Here is an 18,766-nt window from a genome sequence, read left to right as displayed (position 1 = left end):
CTTATTAGGGCTGCCAGCAAGCAGCTGATCTGACCATTACCTTTCAGCTTGAAGTATGAGCTAACTGAAAATAAAAACAATTAAGATGATAGCTTATCCGCCGCGGAGGAAATGCGTCCGGTGGGGGCCAGCCAGCGCTGGGGAGAGGTCCCACGAAGGGATCCTCCCGCACCGTGCGGCCGTCCCTGAACCGAGTTTAATCCCCCGTGCAGACTGCGCGGAAGTTGCGGTGATTGGTTAAAATTGCAAAACCCCTGAATTCACGGGGATTCACTAAAGTTGCGTTGAAGTTGCAAATCGCAACGTTGTGAATTCCTGGTGGGTCTGTGTTATGGTATCATTTACGGTACAGTCAGGCCTGACGCCGATTACCACTACTGCGCGTGTGTGTAGGGGTGTGTGTGTGTGTGTGTGTGTGTGTGTGTGTGTGTGACACAGAAAGGCAGACACGGCAGTGGAAGCTGCAGCCACAACGTAACCTATTTCAAATTTTTAAAAAAAGACGAAAAAGAACTTCTCTCGCATTCGCCAAGAATCGCGATTAATTTTTTCTATCAACCGATGCGAGCCGTCACGCATTTGTACCGATTTTTAATCGTGTCACGATGTATCGTTACATCCCTAACGTCCAGCTTTAAAATGTTTCAACTTGGAACAGAATTTGCACAATGGTGCAAAACAAATGTGGCAGCAGAAAAAGGAGAGAGGCTCAGAGTTTCCAGTGTTTGATAATCATCAATCTGATCATGAGTATGAGCTGTCACACACAATCACATTTACAGGCACACTTCACTTCCACACACATTCAGAGCATGTTGTTACAGCAACAGTGCTGTCAGTCTGGGAACACATCCATTGGCTATTTGTGGCCAATGAACAGAGACTGCAAAAGCACTCCAGCAGTCACATGTGCAGTCCTGAATAAAATGAGAACACACTTTTATTTTCTGTTGTACCTGGAAACTCCATTAAAGTTTGAAGGAGTGGTTCATCACCAACATGCACAGTGGACAGATAGTGACAACTCTTGTTACATCTCATAGTGAATTAGCAGGTAGTTTTTCCTCAACAAGGCCCCAGAGTGAGGGACAGAACTGGCACCGCGATGTAACATGTAGTTGTGTTTAGATGTTGTGCCGTCACGTCACGTGACTTAGACATGCAAAGCAAACAAACAAGCAAGTTGCCGGCTCACGCTCATCAGCACACACAGTGCGTACAGAAGAATGGCAGAGAGGAAGAGGAGCTCCGTGTGGCTGTATTTTCAAGCTGAAAACAAGACAGAACAAAACAGCAAAATGTGGGATTTATAAAAAGCTATTCAGGTATAATGGAAACACTACCAATTTATATAAACATATAAAAAACCATCCAAAGGTAAACATGGAGCTACAAAAACAGAGAGAGTAAGAGAGAAATCCCCCACCCCCTGGCCTCGCTGCAAGACCCCCAGTGGTCAGAGGTCATTGGCAGGGGCCTTTCAGCATGGCAGAGAATATCCAGGCAGGTTATAGTGCTGAAAGTAACAAAGTGAAACTCTTATGTATTACTTTAGCCAACTCAAAAAGTATAAATTATGCTAAGACCTTAATGTAATACATTTATCCCATTGAAATGTGTTGTTTAAATGGATACATTTACTGGAATTGAAACACATACACAGACATCATTCAAATTCAAATTAAAGGTGTCTATTTACTTCTTGCATGTCTGTGTAACCTGAATATAGAGAATTTTTATTTAATTTTTGTATTATAGTTTCTCAGCAGTACTTATTAGTTTTAATTTGTTTACTGGTTTGCGTGCACTTTTTATTTTAAAAAAATAATTAAAATTAAAAAAATGAAGCATTTTCTATTTAATTATAAACTTTGTCCTAATTCTGTCCTGGGTTTTAACTATTAATAATAAAAAAGGAAACATCACAAAACACACTTAAGGTCATGAAAATTAACTGAGATTTCGCATCCACCTTATTTAAAGTATCGGTGTCAGTGATACTAGCCTATATTTACTTGGTATTGGATCGATACCAAAATATGCAGTATAGCACACCACTAGTAACATGTACAGTGAAACATGAGTCACCCTGTAATATCTTTAAAAATGTATAACCTAAATTAATCAGAAGATAAAGAATGAAATCATTTGTGTTCCCTAAAATGTCCCCAAATCTGTATTTGGAATTAAATTCTACTCTACACTCCCTCAAAGGTCCAGCAATGTGTGTCTGTCTGTCTATCCGAGACACACAGAGCTGAACATGATCAGCTCTAACTACCAGCTCACATCGCTGTTCATGTCAAAGGTTAGTGTCCACCCAGGAGAAAAACACTCTTTTTAACCTCAGAGCTTGCCTCATGAAGTGTTGTCTGTACATCCATGGTTAAGTGCATACATAAACTGCTAATGGCATATATACTATAGAATCATCTTTGTGATGCAAATCCCAAATGAAAATATGAAAGACAATGACCATGGGAGTTATGACAATGCATGTGAAAGTATTATAACTAAGATCAAGACTGTGTTAGACTCTCACAAGCAAAACAGCAGGCAAGCAAAGACTGACAGTTTGTCAGCTGTGTGGAACATCCACATTAAACACATAATACACTCTCTGCACACTTTAATAAGGAAAATACATGAAGTAAGCTGAACATGTGGAGGATGACTGACGTCAAATAATGGCATTTCTCAGACATTAAAAAAAAAATATATATATATATATATATATGGAAGACGAGCTTGTAAATACATAAAGCCTGAAAGATGAGCATTAAATATGAATTTGTCTACTGATTCATTAGTTATATTGAATTAATTTAATTAATCTACTGTTATCCAGCCTTCTGTAATGGATTCATTTATTCAGACCTTTTCTTTATATTTTGTTTAATTTGATTAACAATTCAAATAAAACAATTATAGCAACAGTGTTTCAACGTGGAGAAGAAAGTGAGCTGAAATACTAGAGGAATTAGAAGGAGACTAACTGGACTGACTTAAGACTGATAGCAGAATCTGTCATGAACTCTACATCGCCAGCACACACACACATGCAGTGTGTATGCAGCATATTCCCGGGCTGTGAGTGTAATCTAATAGCATTTGAGAGCCAGAGTTCTCCCAGTCCCCAGATGTGCAGCATGAGGCTAACAGTGGGGGGAATCCAGGAGCCATGGGGAGGAAGCCAGCTTGCCGGCTGGCCACCAGGGCTGCTGAGAGACTCGGGGCAGAAGGGCCAAGCTCATGAAAGATACATTAATGTAGCTTTTCTTCTCTCTCATTGAACTTATAATGTAGTTGCTGCTCCCTCGGGGTTTGTATCTGTAATTTATCTCACATCCTTTCTCTTTCTGTGTGTGTCTGTATGTGTGTGTAGTTGAACTTGTGTGTGTGTCTGCATTATTCATCTCCTCTGTCTTCTCCTTGTTGTGTTGACATTGCTACCTTTGAAGTCTTTTCATGTGTTGATGCAGGTGCATCTGCATTGCGTCGCCGTGCTTTTGTCATTCTAATTAGCAATGAGCTCTCATTACAGGTTTGCTAGGCAGCAACAAATAGCATAACAATGGGAGGCAAAGCTGTATAAGGGAGTGGATCATGTCTTCAGTGGAGTGGGAGCAGAGTTTTATACAGTGTGAGAACCCTGGGCGGTGCAGCTGGTGACAGCTTGTCAAAGAAACAAATCGACACTGCTGGACTTTATTTCTTATTGCAGTCGGATAAGCATGTGCATATGGTTCGTTGTTAGTAATTAACACGACCCAGCAGGAGTCAAAGACAATGGGTTTTGAAGCTTTAATGCCCCTAGTAACTTTTATTTTGAAAGTGAGGATGATGGATAATGTTAATACAATTAGATCAGTTTGCTGAGGAACGCTGCTGTGCGCTGGTCATGGACAGTGATGAAGGCCTAGTCAGATGGATGTAGTTTTACCTTAGAGTGTAACACAAAGGATTTTAACAGTGCATCTTGTGCACAGTCTCATTTCAGGTGTAATATTTATATTTTTTATTCCTATCATGATGAACAACCCCGTGTTAAGACAATCAGAGGTGTCAAGTAACGAAGTACAAATACTTCGTTACCTTACTTAAGTAGAACATTTTGGGTATCTATACTTCACTGGAGTCATTATTTTTAGCCGACTTTTTTCTTCTACTCCTTACATTTTTGAAACAGCCTCGTTACTCCATTTCCGTCATTCAGACTTGACAGAGGCGACACATGAGATCAGAGGAGAACAAAGAAGTGTTGGCAGAGCTGTGACGTCATTGTGAGACTCAGTTAGTAAAGTTTAGTCCACATGTGAGAACCCGTGTGACACAGAGTCTCCTGTTGTGTGTGTGGACTTTGTCTGCAGTGTATCTGTGTGAACGCCTTCATTCAGCGTGGTCCTCTGGCACTGAGTTACCATGGTTACAGGAACGCCCTGAAACTTTCTAATGATAATCAATAAGAGGTTTTTAGGTTACAACATCATGAATGTAGCCTGATTGCACTTCAATGCTGAAATCTTGTGTTCTAACATATAGAACAAATGTAAAGCCTCAGAGCTTCTTTGTTATTAACAGTATGTAATAGTAATGATGCAGAAAGCTGAGAGCTCACCATCACACTGAAACTTCCTCTTAAATGATAAGAGGCTCACTGGAAACAATATTAAATATTAATAATAATAATTAATGATAAAGATGAAGTAGAAAAAGAACGTACTGAAGTTCTGTAGATGCTTGATTATTTAAAACCTGAGACAAGCTTGGCATGATTAGAGAACAGCTCTTTAACTGTCGGTCAAATATTTAAACTTGATGTCTGCATTACAGAACATGGTTATCAGAGCACTTATCTTATTTTTTACGTTACCTGTAACATCTTTCACTAATTGCAAATGTGGAATATGACTTGGCTGCAGCTTGAAAAACTTTCAGTCAAAAGATTTTTTTTGCTTTAATCCATGATAGAGTGAATTTGATTGTGATTGGATGAGAAGTATAAACATATACCATTCTGACACACTATTGGTTTGTGCGTGATGCATCGCCCTGCACATTACAAATCATGTCACATGCAAGCAAGGAGCTGACTGACTGTCACTGACTTCATGTAGCCTAGTGCGAAAGTGTCCGTGGCAGAGACTGGAGAGAAATCTGAGTTGTTGTTTTTTAGTCAGAATTATTATTTTTTTGATGAATCACTTGGATTAATCATTCATTCTGACAGCACTATACTGTATAGAGCTGTTATACATAGCATAGCATGTTACCATTACAGTACTTATAGGCATATAACTAGTCATCATATCTTCCGCTCCATGAAACACATGTTAATGCGTTTTTCAACATGGACATTTTAATAGAACATCATGGCCTTTAGAAAAGGGTTTTTGGGGGAGGTCGTGTAGAGAACTACAGGCCCCTGTGGCATTTGATGGATTTTTTTTCTTTACATTACTTTTACTTTTATACTTTAAGTAGTTTTGAAGCCAGTACTTTTACACTTCTACTTGAGTAAAAAGCTTGAGTTGATACTTCTACTTAGTAATGATGAATGAGAATACTTTGACACCTCTGAGACAACAAGAGCTTCAGTGTCTCTGAAACAAACAAAGCAGAGCAAAAAGCCTCCTGACTCTTCCTTCTAGTCTCCACTGTCTGTTTGTCTTTTGCATGTCTTGTTGTTAACATGATGAATCAAATGGGAATGAGGACACACTTTGAGAGAGTCTTTCTGTGAAAGACATTCTAATTCAGGTGCCTCTGACTTATATGCCTGGTCAGTTGCTGTGTTAACTGTGCAGCATAGTCTGATTTAGAAAGCTACAGCGTTTTCCCAATTCTCCTATAAACAGTCCAGTAAGTGATTCCTTTTCAGCCCGCTGAGGCCTTACAGACACTTCAGTCAGATGATCAGACAGGTTTCCCAGATTTTAGCAATTAACTTTGCAAGTAGAACCTTATTGTGAATGATACAAAGGACAAAATGACATTTAATTTAAAACTGATTAGGATTTACCATCAATTCTGAATTTACAATGAAGGTTAAATACACATAGTGGACTCCTTTTACTTTCCATTTTATGTATGATCTTATTTTATGTATGTATGCATGTATGCATGTATGCATGTATGTATGTATGTGTATGTATATATATATATAGCTCCTAGGGCTTTCGTCCGATCTTCTTGAAACTTGCTGCATGGGTTTATGAGGCTTTGACAATGAAAAGTTATCAAAATCATAACTTTTTGATTTACTATGTCAGAGGGGCGGGGCCACGAAATTCCCCATTTCGCAAGTGCTGTAACTTTGTGAAAAATTCTCCAATCTTCACCAAACTTCTCATATACAACGGTAGACTGGCCTAGAATACATTTCCACAAAAATATTCTGTGATTTTCATAGCGCCTGTTAGTGGAGACAAAAAAGACCACTTTTACGAGATGACGTCCGCCTGGAACAAATTTGAACGCAGATCCACCTCAAACTAAGATGGATGTTGTCAAGGTCTTGGACTTGACATCTGAGAAATAATTTCATCAACTCATTTGTCCACGAGGAGGCGCGTAATGAACCAAATTGCTGTGAGCTCATATCTCATGAACGCTTCAGCGAAACGGAACCAAATTTGATGTCATGCTTCGGGCGCTTGTCCCCAGTCCAGGAAAACAATATGGTGTCATTTCGTCTCTAGGGGGCGCTTAATTACCAAAACTTTTATCAAAATGATTAATTTTGGGGGAACGGGTGTGCCATTTCCACATGCACATTTCGACGTGCGCATATGCGGAGGCCCACCATCGGCTGTTGCAGCTTTAATTTTTATTTTTTTCTCCATTATTATTTGTTCTTCTCACATTTACTGTGTTCAGGAAATGTTAAAATCGCCTTCTCTGTTTCTTACTCTGTTGGTTAATATGATGGCTTAAGTGACTCTGTCCGAGCATTGTCTCCTGCCTATCTACCTGAGCTAAACATTAGAGTATACTGATTTTTCAGTAGCTTGGTAATCCTAGGTTATTGGTGTTTCTTTAAGATGGGGTATGCACGGTTTTTTTTTGTTTTTTTTTTCTATTCACCTTGATGCCTTCTCGAGCAGAGATATGGAAGTAGAAAGTGTTATCCTGTTGGGTTGAAGAATGGGCATCTTGTCTTTGTTAGGTACAAGGTATGGGGAGGAAGGGGAGGGACTTGGGAGGGGATTTATTGTCTTTTTTTCTGTTTTTTTTTTTTTTGTTTTTGTTTTTTGTTTTTGTCTTTCATTTTCCCTATTTTTTTTGGCTCAGGATTGCATGTCAGGTGTGGGAGAGGTGTCACCCAGATTTATTATTTATTTTATTCTGTTTTATAGACATGACAACTCAATAACGCTTCCGCTTTATTTCCTGGAACCTGAAGGGTGCCAACCATCCGTTAACTAACAAGATAATGACTCTTTAACATCTTAGGGTGACATTTCTTTTACAGAACTCACCTCTGCACTTCCGAAGTCCAGCGTATCAAACGCCCTTGGAAAGAGCAGGTATTTCATTATAGATTCCCTGTGAGGGCGAGAGGGGCGGCTATCCTTATACACAAGAATTTTCCATTTGAATTAGAAAACTCCATTGAAACCCGAACGGTCGATGTGTGATCATCTCTGGTAGACTATGCAACAGCCTGTGATCATGGCCTGTGTATATGCTCCCACATGGGACGATGAAATTCATCACAGGTTTTTTTCCTCCTTCAAAAGTTGATGACCACTCTTGATTATGGGTGGTGATTTCAATTTTGTTCAGATCCCTCCCTTGACAGATCTTCCACTACCCTCAGTGTTTCTAAGTCAGCTAAAGTTCTTGACACATATAAACACGTTTAGGTTTATTTGACCATGGGAAGCTACATCCCACTCAGACAAAGCCTTTTCCTTTTTCTCCCACGTCCATCACTCATATTCGAGATTTGACTTTTTTTCTTTTGGATATTATTTTCCTGCTGAAGTTCGCTCGTGCGAGTACCATAGTATTGTTATCTCAGATCATGCCCTGTTCTACAAGAAATCAGGTTCCCCAGTCGTGTCCCCCCCTCTAGACAATGGAGACTCAACTCTTCTTTGCTAGCACAGGCTTCCTTTAAAGACTTCCTTAATACACAGATTTCCTTGTTCTTCGATATCAATGACTCTCCAGAAATATCTAGATGTACTTTATGGGAAACTTTTAAGGCGTATATGCGTGGGCAAATTATTTCGTATGTTTCAAACCTAAAGAAATTAGAGAGGGCCGAACTAGAATCGATTACCAAGGAGATTTCTAAAATTGACAATAATATGCTTGTTCCCCCACCGCCCCTTTATAAAGAACGTCTCCAACTTCAATCAAAATTTGACTTATTAACTACTAGCAAAGTACAAAAACAGTTATTTCTTATCAGACAACGCTATTTTGAGACTGGGGACAAAGCTGGAAGATTGTTAGCTCACCAGGCTCGTACAGCCGCTTTATCCAGACTGATCCCCAAAATTAAAGCCACTTCAGGTGAAGTTACCTCAAACCCTATTGAGATCAACAAAATATTCCACTCTTTCTATTCTGACCTCTATGCCTCTCAATGTTCACCAGATGTTTGGGAGGAGGATAACCCTTTAGACAAAATAACTTTTCCCAAAGTAAATGAAGATCTGTGTAGGGTGTTGGGTAACCGAATTTCTGTCACAGAGAGTACAGAGGCAATCATGTCACTTCAGAATGGTAAACCCCAGGTCCGGATGGGTCACGGTTGAATTTTTAAGTTATTCGCTGCTGTGTTGCACCAGCCCTTCAGAACATGTATAGAATCCTTTACAAGGGGGAGCCTGCCTCCCACCCTGTTAGAGGCCTCTATTTCTCTCCTACTTAAGAATGATAAAGATTCTATGCTGTGCGGTAGTTACAGGCCAATCTCCCTTCTAAACGTTGACCTAAAAGTCCGTTAAATCCTTGCCCAAAGGCTACAGCAGGTCCTTCCAAGTTTAATATCACCTGACCAAACAGGTTTCATGCTTGGAAGGCACTCATTCTATAACACAAGGAGGCTTCTAAACATCATTAGTGGCCCTAGTTCTAACAACGCGAGAGTTGATTATCTCATTGGATGCAGAGAAGGCCTTCGACAGGGTGGATGGAGCTTCCTTTTTTTTTTTCGTTCTACAGAAATTTGGTTTTAATTCAGAATTCTATCTTGGATCAAACTGCTCTAGCACCACCGGTTGCCTCAGTTCATACAATGGACTCCAATCTGCCCACTTTCCCCCTTCACCGTGGAACCAGACAGGGCTGCCCTCTCTCCCCCCTCCTATTCACCATAGCTAATGAACCTCTAGCCATCTGGCTGCGTCAGGAAAGTGGGTTTAAGGGCATCCTTAGAGCAGGGAAAGTTCACAAGTTGTCGCTATATGCTGACGACCTCCTATTGTACATGTCTGAACCACTGTCCTCTCTCCCGGTGGTTCTAAGTATCCTCGATAAATTCGGGGCATACTCAGGCTACAAACTGAATCTCCAAAAGAGCGAGTTTTTCCCCATCAACACTCAAGCCAAGAATATACCTTCGTCTTCTTTCCCATTTAAATATTCGTAGATTGTTTATATTTGGGGGTCTAACTCACAAACTCATACCCAGCTTTTTCCCTGCAATTTTTCCCTCTGCTTGAGAGGTGCAAACAAGATTTGATAGATGGTCCGCCTCCCATTGTCCTAAGTGTGTGTGCAACTTGGTTAAGATGGTTGCTTGCCCCAAATTCTGTATCTTTTCTCACAATCCCTATTCTATCAAAAAATCTTTTTTAGAGCACTTGACCAATTAATAGTTCTCCTCTGGGGTATAAATCCCGCATCAGGAGATCGGTGTTACACGCCCCAAGCGGTGGTGGTTTAGCGTTGCCCATTCTTACACTACTATTGGTCTGTAATATTCACAAGCTCTAACTTGACACCACCACCCAGGAGGGTAGAACGACCGGCGTGGGTGGACATGGAGTTTAGATCCACCACTACGTTTTCTCTTCAATCCCTGGTTTGCTCTCAACTCCCACTGACCCCCGCCAACTATACCTCAAATCCTATAGTGTATAACTCACTTAAAATTTGGATTCAAATTAGGAAAAGCCTAGGCCTTCATAGAGCCTCAATCCTCGCCCCCACAATGACACACACCTATTTTGCCCTCTTGCACCGATTTGACTTCCGAACGTGGTCAGAGAAAGGACTGACCAATTAAAAGACTTTATAACCAAGGGACTTTCATGCCCTTTGGATGTGCTCTCAAAGAAATTCGACCTGCCTAGATCCCACTTATTCCTTTTTTTCAGATAAGGCATTTTATCCAGAATCAGCACCCTACATTCCCTAGCCTCCCTCCAGATACTCTGATGGATTCATTACTATCTCTTGACCCTGGACAAAAAAGACTAATTTCCATAATTTATAACCTTATTAACCTTGCTATTGCACCCCCAGTGTCTTCCTCTAAGGATTCATGGGAACAAGGAACTGTGACAAACGTTCCTGAGGATATTGGCAAAGACCTTGCTACTGGTACACTCATCTTCAACTGTGCGAGACACGGCCTCCTGCGTGCAAATACACACAACAATTCATTACACTAATAAGGCTATCCGAATAACCCCAATGTGTCCGACTCATGTAATAGGTGTTAAACTATCCCCAGCCAATCACTCTCAATGCTTTGGTTTTGTCCTAGGCTAGCCACATTTTGGGCTGATATATTAAGACTCTTAGTTTAGCAATATAATAACTCCATCCCCTGACCCCCTCCTTTGGCTCTGTTTGGTACTTCCCTACAGCCTAGTACCTCTAAACGATGCAAACTGTTCTGGCATTTACAACCCTATGGCTAGACGACTTAACTTCTTAACTGGAAACTTTCAACCCCCCATCCACGACAGGTGGGTGAAGGAGGTGTTACTGTCCATAAAATTTGAAAACTCAATCTCCCTCCAAGGTTCCTTAGCTTATTTGAGAGGACATGGAGACCCTCTTACATACATATTGAATCTTTAACATCTTTGCCTGACTGCACTGATTGGACCCCCCCCCCCCCCCCCCTTTTTTTTTTTTTTTTTTTTTTTTTTGTTATTTATATTTGATTTTTTATTATTGGATTATTTTCTTTATTATTATTTATTTATTTTTGTCACTTATCATTTTGTACCTATTGGTATTTATTTGCTTATTGTTCTATGGGTGTAAGTATGTAAGGGATTGTGGGAGGGCTAAAAAGCATAATACAGAAAAGCAATGGAAGTTCTCTGCTGTATAGGAAAATGATGTATCAGGATTGTTCTTGGACTGCTACAGTACTTCCAATAAAGAAAGATATTAAAAAAAAAAAAAAAAATAGAAATGCTACAGAATGCTCACACCGTGGCCCAAAAGCGACTCTCCACGGCACACCCTGTTTGAGTGCTCTCATTGACTAGACTGGCAGCTATCTGCTCCGGTGACTGCGGCGCAGCCGTTACGCGGCGCGTACGCCTCCGGAGTGGGCCAGTGGGCCTTGTCTCTCCTCACTTGATACAAAAAGTACGCATGCGCGCAAGGGATTTTTCTGGGTGGATGGGGAAGTGTGCCGCGTGCTGTGAGGAGCACCAGGAGTACTCGATGGTCGCGATATAGTCATTTCATACATCTCACGTAGAACAAGTCGCGATACATCGAGTATATTCGATATATCGCCCACCCCTAGTTGCACAGGTAGTCCAACTCCTCCAGGTTGGGACATCAATATGTGCTGTTGCCAGGAGGTTTGCTGTGTCTCCCAGCACAGTCTCAAGAGCATGGACGAGATTCCAGTAGACAGGCAGTTACTCTAGGAGAGGTGGACAGGGCCGTAGAAGGTCCTTAACCCATCAGCAGGACCAGTATCTGCTCCTTTGTGCAAGGAGGAACAGGATGAGCACTGCCAGAGCCCTACAAAAGACTTTCAGGAGGCCACTGGTGTGAATGTCTCTGACCAAACAATCAGAAACAGACTTCATGAGGGTGCCCTGAGTGCCATACTGTACTGTACTGTACGTTCTGTACTGGACCCTGTGCTCACTGCCTGGCACCATGGAGCTCGACTGGCATTTACCACAGAACACCAGAATTGGCAAGTCTGCCACTGGCGCCCTGTGATTTCACAGATGAGAGCAGGTTCAACCTGAGCACATGATAGCCGGAACGGGTCTGGAGACACCATGGAGCCTGCAACATCATTCAGCATGACCGGTTTGGTGGTGGATCAGTGATGGTCTGGGGAGGCATATCTTTGGAAGGACACACAGACCTCTGCAGGTTTGACAATGGAACCCTGACTGCTATTAGGGATCTGAATGAAATCCTTGGACCCATTGTCAGACCCCATGCTGGTGCAGTGGGTCACCTGGAACACCTCTTGGTCATTATGTTTTGGTCCCTCCGATGCTGCCAGGTTGCACCTCAGACTGTCCAGGAGTTCCCCCAGGATACCATCCGTCGTCTCATTGGGAGCATGCCCTGACGCTGTCAGGCATGCACGTGGAGGCCATACAAACTACTGAGTACCATTATGAGTTGCTACAAAGACATTTTGGCAAAATGGACTAGCCTGCCACATCATTTTTTCACTTTGATTTTGGGGATGTCTTTGAATTCAGCTCTCTGTAGGTTGATCATTTTCGTTTCCATTAATGATGTGGCATCCTTTCATTCCTAACACATTATCCAGTCCATATCAGGAAAGATATCCAGCATGATTGTTTTCCCATTGAGACCTGATGTGTTTTCAAAGTGTTCCTTTAATTTTTTTGAGCAGTGTAGTACAATTAGGGAGGAAGCTCAGATACCCTGTGAAGAAAGCTCAGGTTGGCTTCTTCTGTTTTTTATTTCATCCTTTCAGCCAATATTCAATCTTACAACTTTACATGTATTTTAGATCTTAAGTGGATCTAATCTCAGGGGTTCACCTTTATCCTGACAACCTGTTGATCTTACACTCCATGAACAAAACTCTAAGATGCTTGAAATACTTCATTTATGGCAGCAGCTCACTCTGAACACATTATTCCAGCAGAGTGGCATGACCTCACACCTGAAAGTGCTGACTTGTATCCTGACTGCTTTACAACCAGCTGCCGATGAGTTCAGAGTTCAAGTCACTGCCTGGCAAGATCACCAAGAAAAGTATAATCCTGAGGTCACCAACCTGGACACTCTGTCCTCCAGGGCTGCTCCTTGAAATTCTCCCATAACTGGAAGTTGTGATGAACTGAAGTGCAGACTTGCCACAGTCGATGACAATTAATTGAACCATCTCATTGAATGCTCAGGCCAGCTAAATGGAGAACGAAAACAAATACTGTTCCATACAAGGGACTGTTCGTCTCCGTCTAAAAGCAGAGGTGTTTCACCTTTTCTGAGTGACATGTTAAAGCAGGTCAGAAAGTTGTCCATAATAGTGAGGAACACATGATTTAAACACAAAGGTATTACATACATGGATGGCAACTCCTGTGAAGCATTTACAGTGTTTTACTTAATTATTACTCACGAAGTAAAAGAACAAGTTAAGATCAGTTTAAAGGAAATTACCAAACTAGTAAGAGCCAGTCCCCCTAATTCATACATCAGGAAGGTGCATGTGAAGCATATTTAAGAGACATATGAAGCCCCAACGTTGCACCACAATGTCAGATGATTTTTTTCTGAAGCAGAGGGTTGTTTGAAAAAAAGTCTGGATAAATGAAGGTTAAAAAAAACAGCCAAATGTTTGTCTCTCCTTCTCCTTTCACCTCGTAGTTGTGTCGGCTGACAGCAGGTCTTCTTCACCACTGGTGTGTATTTTCTTGTCTGCACTGTGGCATGGGTCAAGCAGCAATTGCGAAGGGTCAGTTCAGCCAGGCAGGAGAAAACAGTCTGCTTTATTGACAAAGAGTCTGGCTGATTGGTCCTTGGGGAGAGAAGCTGTTACTGTGGCAATCAAGATAGCATGGCTGGGTAAGAGCTGTATTGTCAAGGCTCTCAGGATCCAGCAACGTGCAGAATACTTGAGTGGTTCTAAGAGAACTGGAAGTTTGTAAATGTGCGTTCAGTGCACTCGTGTCATCTCTGTCACGGAAGTTGCATGATGCAAAATGTTGGAGCTCTGGAAGAGTGCAGTGGTAACATGAAAGAGACGTACTGCACAACAGAGGCAGTGTGAAAAACAAAGTTTTTTCATAGGCGACACATATTTGTGTGACATCGGTTGGTATTACCCATGATCCATTCCCTATAAAATGTTTTCACAGCAATACAATAAAAAAGACAGAACTCAAACAAATCCTTTTCAGCCCACAGATGATGAACCTGTGGAAGCAATGTGGCTGAAGTAAACAAGAAACAAAGTCTACCAATACATTATTCATAAATGTGAGCTTACAGTGTAGATTAAATGTAAGATACATTTCAAATCATCATTTTATTCCTTTTCTAAGTAGCAAGCGTTATTTAAAAAGTATAGAGAGAGTGCAAAAGAGTGCAAACCTACAAAAACAGTATTGTATTGTGTTAATGTAATAATGTTGTAGTCATGCGAAATCAGCTCTACATTCTACCACACTGTCCTCACTAAATGTCAACTAATAGATGCTTTGCCTATTTTACTTACCTATTTATATTTACTGAGGCAGTGCACGTGATACTAATACCAGCATTGTGAGTTATCATTGTTAGCATGCTGGATTTAGCTTTTAGCTTGAAGCACTGCTGCCCCCAGGTATAGCCTCACAGAGCAGCTAGTATTGTTTAATAGTGATGTGTCAGTTGTGAACAAGCCAGTTCAAAGAGCTTGAGCCGGCTTTATAAAGTAATACAATGTGCTACGGGTGCTCCAGTCATGCAGTTGTGGCAGGAAGTACAGACTTGCATTTCCTCCCCACAGGTAAGTGAAGATCTGGTGCGCCTTGGCCATCAACTTGAAAAAGATCATGAACAGCAGCTTGAATACAATTCAAGAATGTGTGTTAAAAACGTTAATCCTTCCCCTAAAACCATGCACACTGGTCCACCTGTTGAAAGAAATAGACCACCTGTCTTATGTTGGAGATGCAAATGTAGCAGTACGAGCGTTTTTTTTTTGTCTTTTCCCCTCGCTCTTTCTGTTGACGGTTGCTATGGTTTCCCTTCCCTACTTCCGCTAGTCATTGAGATGAGCCAGTATAAAACGGTGGTTTGCCCACCGTGTCCGCCTCTGCGTTCCCATGGTCACCCGCGATATTTCCGGGTTAGAGGTCGTGTGCCCGACAGGTATGGCCGCCCGCTGCTTCATCTCGCTCGTCGTTTTGTCTGTTCTTATATTTAAGGTGTGTATATAATTGTTGTAGGTTCGTGTGCTGCTCCGTGCGCCCTGTGTGTGTGCTATCGTGATCGTTGGCCGGGGGTAAGTGTTGTTCGTCTCAGCGTTGTGCTTGGTGCTGCTAGGTGGCTAATGTTGGTCTGGTCACAGGTGAATGCTGGCGGCTGCCTGGAGTCCAATCCTTCCTCCTCGTGAGTGTGCGTTCTGAGAAGGTATGTACATTGTTACGTGCCACTGCATCAATCGTATTCGCATCTAGCACACGCTAATAGTGTTTTTCCTTTTTGACTAGGTGTTGTAACCACCTTATTGGGCCGCTGCTGCTTTGTTTACTGCTCTGTTTACCGCGTTGTTTGGTGCTATTTTATGCTGCTGTCACTACGTTGTCTGACACTGCCCACGGCGTTCTCCTGCGGCCGCCAGCAGCTCCCAAGATATACGCTGTGTAGGACGATTGTTCGGCCGTACACCGCGGTCCGGGCATAAGCATATTTTTTACTGGGGACTGATTCCCTTTATGCTGAGTGAATGAGTGTGAACGTACGGTTGTGATAGTGTGTCTAGGTTGAGTCTGGATTTTTGTTTATGTAATTCTATTTTGTTAATTTAGAGTTGTTTTGTAAATTGTTTTTGAGTTTTGTTGTCTTTAGTTTTTTTTTGTTTTGGGTAGTTATTACTCTGTTTAAGCTTGTAATTTGCTCCTTTATTTATAGTTTTGTTAAGTTTTGGGTATTCTTTCTTTTGTGTGCTATCTCATTAATGTTCTTTTTCCCTCTTCAGTTGCTGTAGGCCAGTGGTGGTGGTGCTGGTGACCTGGTGGTGGGGTCCTCCGTCGTGTCTTGCTGTGTCCTTGGGAGCGGTTTTCTTCACTGAGAGTGTCTGCCACGTGTGCCTGGTGATTTAGGTTATTTTTGCCTTTTTTTGGTGGATCCTGCACTAGCCCTTGCCCATCCACTTCGGTCTCAGCTCTGATTAGGTTTCTTTCATTTGTTGTGTGAATGGGTTTTATCGGGGATACTTTTTAAACAAATGTTAAATAAAATTTGTATATTTAAACCTTGAAACACGTCTCTTGCCTTCCAGTAACCTTGAACCTTTGTGCCTTGCGATTGATTAATTCCCTGGGTGAAATTCCCAGGGTGGCGTTGTCGAGCTTTTTCCCTCTTTAATAGTCACATAACTTTTCACCCCCCCTACCGCCACAAACTAACTTTTCACTCCCTTTGCCGCCACACAAAGGTAACCACCTTCCTGGTTCTTGTCCACATTACAGTTCACCAGACACTTCCAGTAATTCTTCCAGGCTACAGATACCTAAACACTTATCCCGCACACAAAAAACAAAAGGTCCGTCTGGTAATGGCTCTGTGTCACTTGTAAAAGCAATAAAATCTGGAAAACAGCCACCTCAGCAACTGCAGAAGACAATAAGGGGATCAACTTCAGAGATTTCTTGTACTCCCCCTGGTTCCTCTTCTAGTCCCCGACAACTCATTGTGCCTATTTCCATAAGTACATGGCGTGGAAAAGCTATAGTTGACACTGGGGCCAGTTACACTTTTGTTCCTGAATATCTTTGTCTGGAACTGAAGGGTTCCAAAGATGTCCTTCAGCCATGGACAGAAGGTCCACTATATCTGGCTAATGGTGAAGCAGCTACTCATGGGCATATGTCCACCTCACCTGTAGCTGTATTGGGACCAAAAGCATTGGCATATAGTGTTGTTCTTGGCTTAAACTTTATTTCTCGTGTTGGAATGATCATCATTGTGACTGATAAAGAGTATAGCTTTAAATCAATGCCCTCTGTTACTTATCCATTCCAGCCTGGTAGTGCCCACTACTCACAGAAAAAAGACCATGACAAAAGAACCATTCAAATGCCACTGCCTGTGTGCCGATCAAACAAAGGCCTTATAGACTCTCACCGGTCAAGAAAGCTATTGTGGAAGAACAACTTGGAGAGATGCTTACTTCTGAAGTCATTGAACCCTCCCACTCAGGATGGGCATCTCCTGTCGTTTTACCTCCAAAGAAAGATGGCGGTCATAGATTCTGTGTTGATTTTTGAAAAGTCAATGCTGTCACCGAAACCGATGCCTATCCTCTCCCGAACATCAATGAAATTCTGGAGTCACTTTCTGGAGCCACTATTTTCTCTACCATTGATTTAAATAGTGGATACTGGCAAGTACCCATGGATCCAGAAAGCAAAGCAAAAACGGTCTTCATTACACACCTTGGATTATATCATTTTAATGTGATGCCCTTTGGACTTAAAAATGCACCTGCTACATTCCAAAGACGAATGGAGAAAGTCTTGGAAGGGCTACGAGGAGAGATCTGTCTAGTTTATCTGGATGACGTAATTGTGTACTTGAGCATTTGTGGACTGTAATTGATCGTCTCTGTAAAGCCAATCTGACTGTTAACCTCAAGAAATCTCGATTCTGTCTGGAGGAAATCAGATTCCTTGGCCACATTGTCTCTGGGAAAGGGGTCAGTGCTGATCCTGACAAGGTTGAGGCAATTCGGTCATATCCGGTGCCGATGAATCTTAAGGAAGTTCAGAGATTCTTGGGGCTGGCAGGCTCGTATCATAAATTTGTGCTCAGCCCTTGAATGACCTAAAAAAGAAAGGCAAACCTTTCATTTTGAGTCAAGTATGCCAGCATTCCTTTGACAAACTTAAGTCAAACTTGATTTCTCCACCTGTCCTGGGTCATCCAAATCCAGACCATCCATTCTTCGTCTATACTGACGCAAGTGACACCGGTCTAGCTCGCGATAACAAAACTGACCACACATCTGGAAATGAAGAGACAGAGAGGAAAGAACAAATGCAAATCTTGAACAGAAAATCGCGTCGTTGGACAGACGACTTGAATCTTTCTTGGTAAAGTTTTAAATCTACCTCTCCTTCTATTCAAGTTCTAGTCCCTATCCCGGGATAAATCATCATCACTTGCAACCCCTAACTCAGCTTTACAAAGAGTGATCACATTAAGTTAACCTTCCCTACATATGGTGGGTTTAATGATGATCCTGATCCCTCAGTTTACTGCTGATATTCTTGCCACTTTCAAGAACTGTACTCCGGGGAAACAGCCCGCGACTGGTGGGAAATTGCCCGATCTAAGGTAACTACTTGGAGTCAGTTTGAAACCGTTTTTCTGGCAGCTTTCCTTGCCGAAGATTATGAGGATGAGTTAGCTGAGCGCGTTCGAACCAGGAAACAGCAAGAGAATGAAACCATCAGAGACTTTGCTTTCTCATATAGAGCTCTCTGTAAAAGATGGAAACCCTCTCTTACAGAGGCTAGTATTGTTAATATGATTCTGAAAACCAAAACCTCATCTGGCTAGTCAACTCAGGGGTCGTGTGGACACATGTGGAAAGATCTGTGCGCCTTGGCCATCAACT

The sequence above is a fragment of the Larimichthys crocea genome, chromosome I (genome assembly GCF_000972845.2).
Source record: "Larimichthys crocea isolate SSNF chromosome I, L_crocea_2.0, whole genome shotgun sequence".
Taxonomy (NCBI): domain Eukaryota; kingdom Metazoa; phylum Chordata; class Actinopteri; family Sciaenidae; genus Larimichthys; species Larimichthys crocea.
This window is presented reverse-complemented; position numbering follows the sequence as displayed.